Source organism: Crocodylus siamensis, chromosome 5 (genome assembly GCF_052110815.1).
Source record: "Crocodylus siamensis isolate JL-2025a chromosome 5, ASM5211081v1, whole genome shotgun sequence".
Taxonomy (NCBI): domain Eukaryota; kingdom Metazoa; phylum Chordata; order Crocodylia; family Crocodylidae; genus Crocodylus; species Crocodylus siamensis.
Genome location: NC_143399.1, coordinates 78320816 through 78333723, shown reverse-complemented (window position 1 = coordinate 78333723; position 12908 = coordinate 78320816).

The following is a 12908-nucleotide window of genomic DNA, read 5'->3' as shown; positions in this document are numbered from 1 at the left end:
AAATCTTCTGGTGGCAGCAAGTTTGGAAGCTCTAGCATAATCAGAGTCCAAGAGGTTAACTTTTGATGATGGGTATAGTTTCTGCCTTCTATTGACTTCCCAGATGTGGGAATGATGAAGAAGGTCATTTAGTACATGGAGGAGTGCTGGCAAAAATACAAATTAACAGGCTGACCTTAAGAAAGTTTGGGAGTTCTTGGGGAATTAACTAGCTAACTATCCATTTATAGGGTTTATGTTGTCTAGGGCCATAATATAACTTGAGGGAGGGCAGGGGGTGACCAGGACCCCAGCCCCAGGTGCCAACTTTGTTGGGGGTGCTAGCCCTTGCTCTCCAGCAGGGTTTTCCCAAAACACAAACCCTGCTAGTTAATACTTTGGCTTAGACTACCATAATCAGCTCTTACCAGAAGATGAAAGAGGAAATCCTGAGAGCAATTTGCATCTGTTCAAGAAGGCATAATTGCTTTCTTTCTGGATATAGCTGTCTGATTCACTTCCCAGTCTAAAAGGATCTCAGGAACAATTTACTTTTGCTCTGTGATTCAAGGATGGTGCTAGGAACTGAGCTTCCAAAGCATTCTACATTCTGGTTATAAATTTACATTGATACAAATTTAGGTTTTGCTTCTTCTTTTTTTCAGATTGAAGAGCAATGGAAACACTGTATCAGAATAGGAGGCCTCTTTTCTGGCTCTGTCCTTTAAGCAACATAAAACATGCCATTTTGCTGTGGCTCTGTGCAATCTTGCTGAGGAAGACACCTCTCTTGGACTTTAAAGCTTACTCTTATATTTTTCTTAAATTGGGTTTAGTAAATCAAGATAGGAGGCTTCCTTTAACCCAGAGGACTCTTCTTAAGAAGGTTCAAACTTGGGGAAGTTCATAAAACAGATGATGTGCAAAGTATAGATCACATCATTTTAAATCTCTGAAGTCCTGGACTTTATGCTGTTCTGGAGTCTATGCCTATCTCTAACAAGCCATAGTAAGTTTTGGAATTAGCATTCCAGGGTCTTGGAGCCTGAGACACCTAAGCTTTATAGAACTTGATCAACCTAAATTAAAGTTAAATGCTTTTAAATTAAGATTTTAGAAAATTACTGTCAGTTTGGTTTCTAAAACATTTTAACAGCATTTTTCTATACCTACAGATGAGCCAGATGGGTGAAGGTATCCACCCTCAGCACTGACTCCTGAAGCCAATTAACAAGCCACAAAAGAAGATACATTTTTTACCCTTTGATAAGTGTACTGGATGTCCTGCCTCATTCAGGGAAGTTGTCCTAGCACCGCCTGCATTCAGGCCATGTAGCTACACTTATGCCTATATTCAGAAAGTGAACATTAGTTCTTTCCCTGTCAAACATAGGACTGTTTCTATTATCACCGGCTCAGTGCCCAATGAGAATGTCTAAATTATGTAGGGAACTGAATGGGATTTCAGCTTAATGAGGATAGCTGATGGCAGAAAATGCATGAAGTGGTGGCAAAGCTTAAGGTCTCAAATTTGGAATGTTCTTTGAAAGCAGGGTGGTATCTGACCGAGTTACTTATTCCTCTGAAAAAGGCATACGTAAGTCTCTTAAACTGTATAATTGTAATCATCAGCCATTTGGAAGAGTTCATTTTTAAAATCAGGGTCCTAGGAAAGAAACTAATAGATTATATACGATTCAATTCTTTTAGACTGACTCATTAAAAATTACCGTGGTAGACATGCTCAGGAATTCTGACTCACATACTTACTGTGTGGGAGCTAGAGTTTTGGGAAGTTAGAGTGAAATTATTCCCAACTTTTGCTGTATGTCCACCTTCCTGGCATTTCCCTAGGATGTCTTGGACAAAGGGTGGAGTTTGCAGTCTAGTCTCCTTAAAGTATAAACAATTCTCAGTGTGCTAAGGAGTAGGATTACTCATTGCTGAGACACTCTGAACATCAAGCACTTAGGTCTTAGCAGCTGCACACAAAATCCAACTGAAGTTCTGATGTCTGGCCAATAATGCTTTGGATATGAAAATATTTTGATGCATATTTTTGTCTGAGGAAAGGTCCAGTGACTTCTTTAAATATGATCTCTTGTGATTAACTAGAGGTCCATAAAAAGGCATCCAGTAATTTCACTTTTCCAAAGACGTATAAAAACAATTTTGTAATCCTATTGGTTAACAAAGTACTGGATCGTAAGTAACAAGTTTCCTTGAATGATTTTATTTTTCCCCTTACACCCCAGCTTCACCCTGACCTGATCGTTGTCTCAAATGTTGTAATCCTTGTAATCCCCATTTTCCAGTGGCACAAAGCATTAACCTCTAACTGTGAGAGTTTGCAAATTCTAATTGCTAAATTGCTGAAATTCTATCAGAACCATAGAAAAACCCATAAAATGATCATTGGAATAAACACATATTGTTTTAGTTAATAGTCATAGGATACATACAGATGTTACAGTTAGATTGATCTAACTACGGTTAGGGTCAATCTAAATGACCATCTGTGCAGGAGTTTGGGGGGTTTAAATTTGGCCAAAAATGGCAAGTCTGATCTAAATTAGTTCACATACTCAGGTGAACTAACTTAGATAGAGAACAGGTTAACCCAATCCAGTGAATGTCTGCATGTATTCAGACAGGAGGCCTGGGGCTGGGAAACCCCAACTGCTCACCCCAGGCCCAGGGCTGTGCTCTTCCCATCTCCCCTGACTTAACTGGGCTATGTTTAACTCCCACAATCCCCTCATTCCTGGACAGACAACCTTCCTCTGCAGACCCACCAGCTCCCCTCCTCCCCTTTCCCCCGTGTAGACCCACTAGCTCCCTTGATCTCATCCAGCTCCCCCCAAACCTTAGTTACTTACACTGGGTTCCTCCCACATTGCTCCTGGCACCAGCAAATGCCTGTACATGCTACTCCCAGTCTACAATCATGTGGTTTAAGTAAGCTATGTGATCATAGACTGGGTGCGGTAAACATTTATACACTTTCATAATTCTGTTTAAAAGTCCCTATCTGCTGCTCTGTTTTTCCCCTACTTAAAATTCACACACTCGTGGCTGAAAAAAATCCAGCTCCATCATATCAACTCCTTCCCTCCTTCCCACCAACTCTGCTCTGACAAGTTTCCCCATGGAGCCTTCCCCCGTTCCCGTCCCAGTCCCTGACTGTCCATAAAAACAGATGGGCCTTGCAGCATGCCAAGAAATTCAGCAAACTGAAGCTTTGGCTGACCAGAGACAGCAAGTTCTATAGATGAGAAGTTCTCACAGAGAAAAACTCCACAGCCAGCCACTTCTCTTTTCAATAGAAAAAATAGACTATTTTCCCTCAAATATTTTTGTTCAGAAAATGGTAACCAGTCAAAAATTCTTCAGAAGGTTCCCAATACTTCAAGAGAACAAAATAAGCTGAGGGACAGTTATTAGCAGAACTCTATGCTCCTCCTGGAGTCACAAACTATTGCTGTTTCCAGGATTTCAAGAAAAAGTACAGTTCCCCAGTAAAGTTACAGACATTGCAAGTAGCACATCTTTCATTACACCTACTTATTTACTGGCCCACGTATTGGTAAAATGTCATTCATTCATACCATTCAGATCTTCCCAACCACAGAATACACTCCAGTTGAAGGAAAGGTATTTTTGAGTAGGTGTTGAGAAAAAGAGGTCTTGTCCTCTTCTGCTGCATGCTCTTCTTATTTCAATGCAATTCAAAATTTTTAGTATTGACCGTGTGGTCATTTTGTGCTCTAGAAGGCATGGAACTTCCTTTTTTCCTTTTTTATGAATAACTTCACTAAAAAAAACACACAAAGTAGTTTCAAGCGTTGCTAAAAAGAGCACCCAGGCTATAATATGATTGAAAAAAGTTTCACACACAGAGCCAGGAATTCTGTGTCACAACTATGTACTTGGCTTTTCTCTCTCAAATTTTAAATTATGTAAATAGAAAGTACTTTAAAATCCTTTGTTTGTGTGCTTAATTATACTGTATATTTACTTTTTCATTTACCTCAGTTTAAGAAATGAAAAAAAAATCACTGAAAGCTATTTTACAGACAGATTTTCACATTCACACTTCTGCAGTATTTAGTTTGCAACTACATTTTGGGCAAAGTCTGAGTGATTATTATTAACTGAATTTTACCCATCAGCTGTATCTACTTGGATGCAGGAAAAAAATTGTTATGCATGCAATTTAAGCAGAAAACAAAACAAAGGCTAATGCCTAAGAATGCTTTACAATGATGTTTAAAATACTTTTTGGCTTGTTCACAGTAGTGGGTAAATTTGTCCCAGAAGTTGAGTGAGACTTCTTACCAACAACTATTTTCAGTTATCAACTTGTTTTACTGCTACTATAGATGAAACCTTAAATTTTGCCCTTTGTGTATCACCTTAAAAAATCCTTCTTCTTCCTTGGTGTTAACACCTTTATACTTTTGTCATGTTCCTTCATCATTTCTTAGGGAAGCTACACTTTCATGATTCAGTCCCCTTCAATGCCATCATTTGTTCTTGCTCTTCTCTGAGCTTCCTCCAGTTTGGCATATTTTTCTGGTAAGCTGGTGCCTAAAAGTAAATGGATGATTCATGATGAATTCACACCATTAACATTCAATGACTTGATTAGTTTTGGTGCACAGGTCAAAATCATTGGCCATGTTAGGGGTCATATTCTGTGGCTTTAAGCTACTGAGGGTGGGCAGTGGATATAAGTGGTTAGTAGTGCGAGGATTCAAAAACCAAGATTTTCTTCTTGCATAATTGGTCCAGAGTGAATGCTCAGAAGACTTCATAGATCCTGAAATCATTTGTGCTGCAGTTCTGGATTAATTCTTTACCACCAGATGTCACAAAACTTTGAACTTAAAAATGGGTGTCACCTAATAATTTGTCTTTAGTATTTTTTATAATTGATTGTTGTCTATAGTTATCTATGTGGAACTTCTCACAAGTCACAGAAGTTCAGGAAATGTTACTATTTATGTTTTAGCCATTATTTCTCCTCCCAATAAAATCTGAGAGGATGTTTATGTCTCCTGCTAATGCTGACATCATAAGTGTCCCGGGGGGACGGGGCGGGGCTCGCCCGCGGAGGCAGCGGAGCCCGAGCGGGACATCCACCGCTTGTTTATGCCGGAAGCCGGTGCCCGTGCCGGTGGCCGGGAGCCGGCAATAAAAACAGCCGGCCGGAACAGACGCGGCAGGAGTCTGAAGGGGGGACTCGCTGCCGCGGAGACAGGGGCTCCAGAAGGAGAGACGGCAGGGGGACCTGTGCCAGGCGGGAGCGCGGACCCCGACGGGGAGTGGCCGCTTACCCCACTGGGGGGAAGGACAGCGACGGCAGCTGGACCCCGAACCCGGAGCGGGGAGTGGCGGGTTGGCCCGGAAGACGAGGATTCCAGTGACGGGGAGTACTGGGACTGCGTCCCGCCTGCACCCGGAGTTTACAGGTCGGGAGCCGGCGCAGGGGCCTGGGAGGGCACTGACGAGGCACCATAAGTGCCTGGACTGACGCCGGACACCAGCGGACCAGAACCCGGAAGGGAGGATCCCCAGGAGGACCCAGGTCGAAAGCTGGGATGCCAGCCGGCCAAGTTTCTCCCCCCGGGCAAGGGATCCGGTGAGGAGCATCACCGGGAAGGCCCGGGCGAGGGCCGGGGTCTCGCCTACAGGAGATCCGAGGGGGCGTAAGGCCGGGGTGTTAAGGGGTGGCGGAGCCCCGCAACGTGACCGTCGGGGATCCCGGGCTACGGAGAATCAGGAGCCGTCCCACTGAACCTTACAACAAGTCGTGGCAGGCGAGAACCAGGGCGGGGACCTGATTACCCTACATCTGTTCCGGACCTAGGGGGATAGCGCCACCCTTCCACCGTGCTGCTGTTCCGAAGGGGGTTCTCCCTCCCCCTCCTCTAGCCCGACGGTCACAAGTGGTGCATTGGCCAGGAAGGCCCATCCCCATCTCGGGGTAATTTTGGGATGAAGGCAGCCGAGATGACGGCAACTGACCTGGTGGCCCAGATGCTCCAGGCGGTGACCCAGTTATTAGGGGCACAGCAAAGGATGATGGCGCAACAGGGCCCCCCGATCACCCGGATGCCGAAAATGACGACGGAAGACGATCCGGAGGCCTTCCTAGAGGCGTTCAAGCAGCAAGCCATCATACTCGGGCTCGATAAGGCCTACTGGGCGAGCCAGCTAGGGGCGCTAATGGTGGGTAAAGCCCAAGAGGCCTATAGAGCCTTATCGCGAGAAGAGGCCCGGGACTATGAGGCTGTTAAAGCCGCCATTTTATACCGCCTCGAAATCAACCCGGAGCATTATCGGCGGCTGTTTCGGGCCCGGAAAGGACCGGAGGAGAGGCGACCCCGGGTACTATTACAACGCCTTAGGGATCTGTTTGGTAAGTGGGTCGGCCTACCCATGTGCACACTGGCCGCACTGGTGGATAAGATTGTGATGGAACAATTTATAAATGACCTGGAAGAGCGGACGCAGAGGTGGGTCCACCAACACTCTCCAGAGTCTTGCGAGGCCGCTGTGAAGTTGGCCGAGTCCTTTATGGCGGCCGAGTGGCACTACCCGCGTGAGAGGCGAGGACCTGTGCCCAGCAGGGAAACGGAGCGACGTAAACCAGGTCCCAAAACCCCAAATAGGGATGTGGTGTGCTTCCATTGTGGAGAGATGGGGCACTTTGCCCGGGAATGTCCAGGGCAGAACACGGCTAGGCGGCGGTCCCAGGGATACCCCCATAGGGTGGGAGAAAACCCCCGAGATCAAGCCCAGGGGGAGCCGATGGATTGTAGCTTCGGGGCCGGGAAGGGCGAACCTCGGTGGGAGCGTCCCACGGTGAGAGCCCGCGTGGAGGCCCGCCCGCTCTCAGCCGTCCTGGATTCGGGGTGCGCCCAATCGCTGATTAGGGCGGAGCTCCTTCCACCTGGGCAACAGTGGCAAGGGGAGCCCATAAGGGTGGCGTGTCTCCATGGGGAGACACAGGCCCTCCGTCGAGCCCGGGTGCGGGTGCACGTTATGGAATTTCGAGACGAGATATTAGTCGGGGTCGCCCCCAAACTGGCATGTGATATGCTGTTGGGTAGGGATTGGGCCCCTCTTTATGACGTGTTAGAGAGGGTTCGGGACCTAGAGACAGCCCGGCGGGCTCAGTGGGTCCGGGATGAGTGGTTCGGCGAGGCCGAGGGAGAAGAACCCCTCGTGGACTGGCAGGACATCGCGAGTGGACCCCAGTTCTGGCAAGGACGAGAGGAGGATCCTGAGCTGCACGAGTTGTGGACGAGGGCCCGAGATGAGCGATGCCAACCGGAGACGGAGGCGGATGGGGACAGCGAGTTCCAGGTGAGACATAATCTCTTGTATCACGTCCAGCGCGGGGAGGTTGGTGCCGAGGCGGGGGGACAGCTGGTGGTGCCCAGCCGTTTTCGGCAAATGGTATGGCAGTTGGCCCATGCGAACCCCATGGGGGGGCACCTGGGCAGGGAACGGACCCTTGGGAAGATATCCCGATGGTTCTTTTGGCCCCGGATGAGGGAAGACGTGGCCCGGCGGTGTGCCGCGTGCCCGGTGTGCCAGAAGGCTAGGGAGGACCGACCCCTACGGGCCCCTTTAAGACCCTTGCCCGTCGTGGACGTGCCTTTCTCGCGGGTTGCTATGGACGTGGTGGGCCCGCTGCCCCGTAGCAGCAGTGGCCACCGGTACATCTTGGTATTCGTGGACTACGCCACTCGATACCCAGATGCAGTCCCGCTGCGGTCGGTAACGGCGCCGCGAATTGCGGAGGAGTTGGTGCGCTGGATCTCCCGAGTAGGGGTGCCCCGTGAGATCCTTACGGACCAAGGGCGGAATTTCATGTCGAGCGTCTTACGAGGGGTATGCCAAACCCTGCGAATCAAACAACTCCGAACTTTGGTGTAGCACCCACAGACCAACGGGTTGGTAGAACGGTTCAATGGTACCCTGAAAAAGGTGCTCCGGCGGTGCGTTCAGGGCGACCCACAGCGTTGGGACCTGATGCTGCCGCTAGCTTTATTTGTGCTGCGAGATGCCCCATCCGAATCCCTGGGCTATTCCCCTTTTGAACTAGTGCTGGGCCACCGCCCCCGAGGCCTACTACAGATTCTTAGAGAGGAGTGGGAACAGGGACCCGCGGCCGTTGGCAGCCCGTCCAGGTATCAGAGGGAGTTCCAGCAACGAGTCCGAAGGGCTCGCGAGTTGGCGGCGGACAATCTACGGTACGCTCAGCAACGGCAGAAAGAGAGGTATGACTCACGCTCCAAGGTACGGGAATTCCAGCCGGGGCAAAAGGTGTTAGTGCTACTACCCACTTCAACAAGTAAACTGTTAACCCAGTGGCAGGGACCGTTCGAAATTACGCGACGGGCGGGGCCTGTCGATTATGAGGTATATCGCCCGGGGCATCGGAACACCCGACAGATCTATCACGTCAACCTCCTGCGAGAATGGCACCAGCCGGAGGGCTGGGCCGCCTTTGGGGAGAGGGAGCAGCAAAACGTAAGGAGCCCAGAAGCAGCGGGGGGAGGAAAGGCCCCGACACCTCTAGGGGAGATCAAAATAGGTATTGAGCTATCAGGCCCCCAAGAAGAAGAAGTGAGGAACCTCCTAAGGGAATTCCAAGGGACCTTCTCTGAAGAACCCGGGTGGGCCAGAGCGGCGTATCATTCCATCCCAACCCCACCCGGTGTCGTGGTACGGGATCGTTGGCGGCCTATACCACACCCCCTGACCAAGGAGGTACGTGAGGAAGTAAAGAAGATGCGGGCGCTGGGGGTGATTAGGCCGTCAAGAAGCCCGTGGCGGAGCGCCCTAGTACCCGTACGCAAACCCGACGGGAGTCTGCGGCTATGCGTCGACTTCCGGCGGTTAAATGAGGTGGCGACCTTCGACGCTTTCCCGATGCCTAGCATAACAGAATTGATAGAACGCATCGGCGCCGCAAAGTTCATAACCACCCTGGACCTCGCGAAGGGGTATTGGCAAATACCGGTGCGGCCGGAGGACTGCCAAAAGACGGCCTTCGGAACCCCCTGGGGCCTGTACGAGTTCGTCAGAATGCCGTTTGGCCTCCATGGGGCCGCCGCCACGTTCCAACGCCTCATGAATCGGCTGCTGGCGCCGCATGCAAAGTATGCCGCGGCGTACCTTGACGATATCGTCATATTCACACGCTCCTGGGGCCGACACGTGTGGGCCCTCAGGGAGATACTCCAGGAGCTACGACAAGCCGGCCTGACGGCAAACCCCCGCAAGTGCGCAGTAGCACAGAAGTACACGAAATACCTAGGGTTTCGAGTGGGCCAAGGGACTATACGGCCGTTAGAAGACAAGGTGCAGGCCATTCGGGCCTTCCAACCCCCGCAAACGCTTAAACAACTCTGTTCCTTCTTGGGGTTGGTGAATTACTATCGGAGATTCGTGCCCCGATTCTCCGAAGTAGCGGCCCCATTGTTCGAAGCTTTGAAAAGCAAACCCGGGAAGGGACTCGAATGGACCGAACCAAGGCTACAGAGTTTTCAGGCCTTGAAGAAGGCCTTATGCGAGGAAGTAGTGATACATACCCCTAACTTTATGAACCCTTTTACTTTGCAGACCGACGCCTCCGAGGTTGCTATAGGAGCCGTCTTAACACAACAGGACGCTGGGGTGGACCGACCGGTGGCCTATGCCAGTCGGAAACTACTCCCGGCCGAGACCAGGTATTCGACAATAGAATGGGAGTGTCTGGCGATCCGGTGGGCGGTGGAACACTTTAGGTATTATTTATTGGGGAGAAAGTTTACACTGATCACCGACCACGCTCCCCTTAGATGGCTTAGCTCTACTAAGACCGATAACACGCGGATTATGCGGTGGGCACTAGCCCTCCAACCCTTTAAATTTCAAATTAAGTACCGCCCGGGGAAGGATAATATAACAGCTGACTTCCTCTCCAGATGCCCCGAACCGACGACCTCCAGCGGGGGGCCCGGAACGAGGGGCGAGCATCCAAGGAGAATCAAACCCGAAGCGGAGAGACCCCTCAAACCGCCACAAGGCAACTGGCGGGGGGGGTTATGTCCCGGGGGGACGGGGCGGGGCTCGCCCGCGGAGGCGGCGGAGCCCGAGCGGGACATCCGCCGCTTGTTTATGCCGGAAGCCGGTGCCCGTGCCGGTGGCCGGGAGCCGGCAATAAAAACAGCTGGCCGGAACAGACGCGGCAGGAGTCCGAAGGGGGGACTCGCTGCCGCGGAGACAGGGGCTCCAGAAGGAGAGACGGCAGGGGGACCTGCGCCAGGCGGGAGCGCGGACCCTGATGGGGAGTGGCTGCTTACCCCACTGGGGGGAAGGACAGCGACGGCAGCTGGACCCCGAACCCGGAGCGGGGAGTGGCGGGTTGGCCCGGAAGACGAGGATTCCAGTGATGGGGAGTACTGGGACTGCGTCCCGCCTGCACCCGGAGTTTACAGGTCGGGAGCCGGCGCAGGGGCCTGGGAGGGCACTGACGAGGCACCATAAGTGCCTGGACCGACGCCGGACACCAGCGGACCAGAACCCGGAAGGGAGGATCCCCAGGAGGACCCAGGTCGAAAGCTGGGATGCCAGCCGGCCAAGTTTCTCCCCCCGGGCAAGGGATCCGGTGAGGAGCATCACCGGGAAGGCCCGGGCGAGGGCCGGGGTCTCGCCTACAGGAGATCCGAGGGGGCGTAAGGCCAGGGTGTTAAGGGGTGGCGGAGCCCCGCAACGTGACTGTCGGGGATCCTGGGCTACGGAGAATCAGGAGCCGTCCCACTGAACCTTACAACAAGTCGTGGCGGGCGAGAACCAGGGCGGGGACCTGATTACCCTACATCTGTTCCGGACCTAGGGGGATAGCGCCACCCTTCCACCGTGCCGCTGTTCCGAAGGGGGTTCTCCCTCCCCCTCCTCTAGCTCGATGGTCACAATAAGCATTTCCTGTTCCCACATCCAAGAGGGGGAACAACTAGATGGTGAAGTTAAAGGAACACTCTCAAATCAGACTTGGCCACAGCCTTAGATTTTATTAAAAATGCATCTTAATGTAAATTAAAGCCAAATGAAATGTTCTGTGAAACCTTGGAGCCAAATCCAGCATAAGTAGAACTAAATCTCAACACTTCTTTCTGAAATAGTATTGAATACGTTTCCATCATAGCTACACTAATGGATAAAGGTGTTTTTAGGACTAATTAAATATAAATTATGTCTGATATCTGCCATCTGTAATAGGTCCCTTCAGTAATGTACAAATTGGAGAAATGTGGGCTGGACAAAACTCCTATAAGGAGGATAGACAACTGGCTCAATAGTCACAAGCAAAGAGTAATTATTAATGGATCCATGTCAGAATAGCGGAAGGTTTTGAGTGGAGTCCTACAAGGGGTTTTTCCTTGGCCCAGTGCTGTTCAATTTGTTTATTAATAATTTGGATGCTGACATAGAAAGCTTATTGAGCAAGTCTGCAGATGACACCAAACGGGGAAGGATTTTGAGCATGTTGGAGGATGAGAGCTCAATTCAGAAGGATCTTGACAGACTGGAAAGCTGGACTGGAGCTAAAGAATGAAGTTCAATGCTGACAAACTCAAAATGACACCTGAGTGGATGACAGCACTATGGAGAAGGATCTCTGAGTCTTGGCAGATCACAGAGATCACAGATTCAATGAATCTGTAGTGTGATGCAGCTGCACAAAAGGAGACTTGGCGCAAGATATGGGAGATGACAATGCCTATCTACTCAGCAGTGGTTAGGCCTCATCAAGAGTATTGTGTGAAGTTTTGGGCTCTGCATTTTAAATAAGACATGGAGAAGGCAGAGAGCAGGGGCGGGCAAATATAGCCTGTGGGCTGAACCCGACCCATCAGGCCATTCTATCTGGCCTGTGGGGCCCTTAAAAATTTAGAAAAATAATATTTATCTGCCCCTGGCTGCCTGTCAAAGATGACAGAAGCCAGTGCCAGTAGGACCTAGGGGGAGCCAGTGGGCGGGGCCCCAGGGTGGGCCAGCAGGAGTGTGGGGCCCAGGCTGGCAGAGGATCTATGGAGGTGGGCTGGCTCCCCCCATTCCCTGATCATGTGGCCCAGCCCAGCTCCATAGAGGCCCTGCTGGCCCCTGCCCCATGCTGGGCCCCCACCAGTGCTGGCCCTGGCACACCAGTGTGGGCCCTGCGTTCCTGCCCAGCTGTTGCTGCATTTCATGTGCTTGCTCACTGCCACTCCCCCGCCACCTGCTGCAATCTTTTCCCTGCTTTTCTGTCCATGGCTGCTGCTGCTCCAGCACCACATGATTTCCAGATACAGTGCTAAGCTGCAAGACTCAGCAGGAATTGGCCTAGCCCCCATGATTCTGTGTGGTGCCAGCCAGGCTGGTCCAGCTACTGCTGCATCCTGAGGTCTTGGCTGTGCAGCTGGTACGTGGTACTGGAGTGGCGAATGGAAGGATGGGAGGATGGGAAAGCAGCATGAGAATGGCAGCACTGGCAGACGGGAGAGGGAAGTGGCAGTGGGTGGGAGCATGAGGCCCATGCCATTGCCCCAGGACCAGGAGTGGCAAGAGCATAGAGCCCGGTCTTGGAGGAGTGCTGGTGGGGTTTCTGCCTGCTGTGGGGGGGGGGAAGACAGATTGTGGGCAAACCCTTCCTCTCCATGAATGGCACAACCCTCCCCAGGCACCCTCCCTTCCACATACTCACAACCACCTAAAATCCCATACTCACCCACACCCCATATATCCACATCCACACACCCACATCCTCCCCCACCCCACACCCACACACAGCCACACAACCCACACGTATCCACCCCTCCACAATCCCCCCAGACACCCACACCCTCCCACACACCCCACATACCCACCCACTTATACCCTCCCACAAT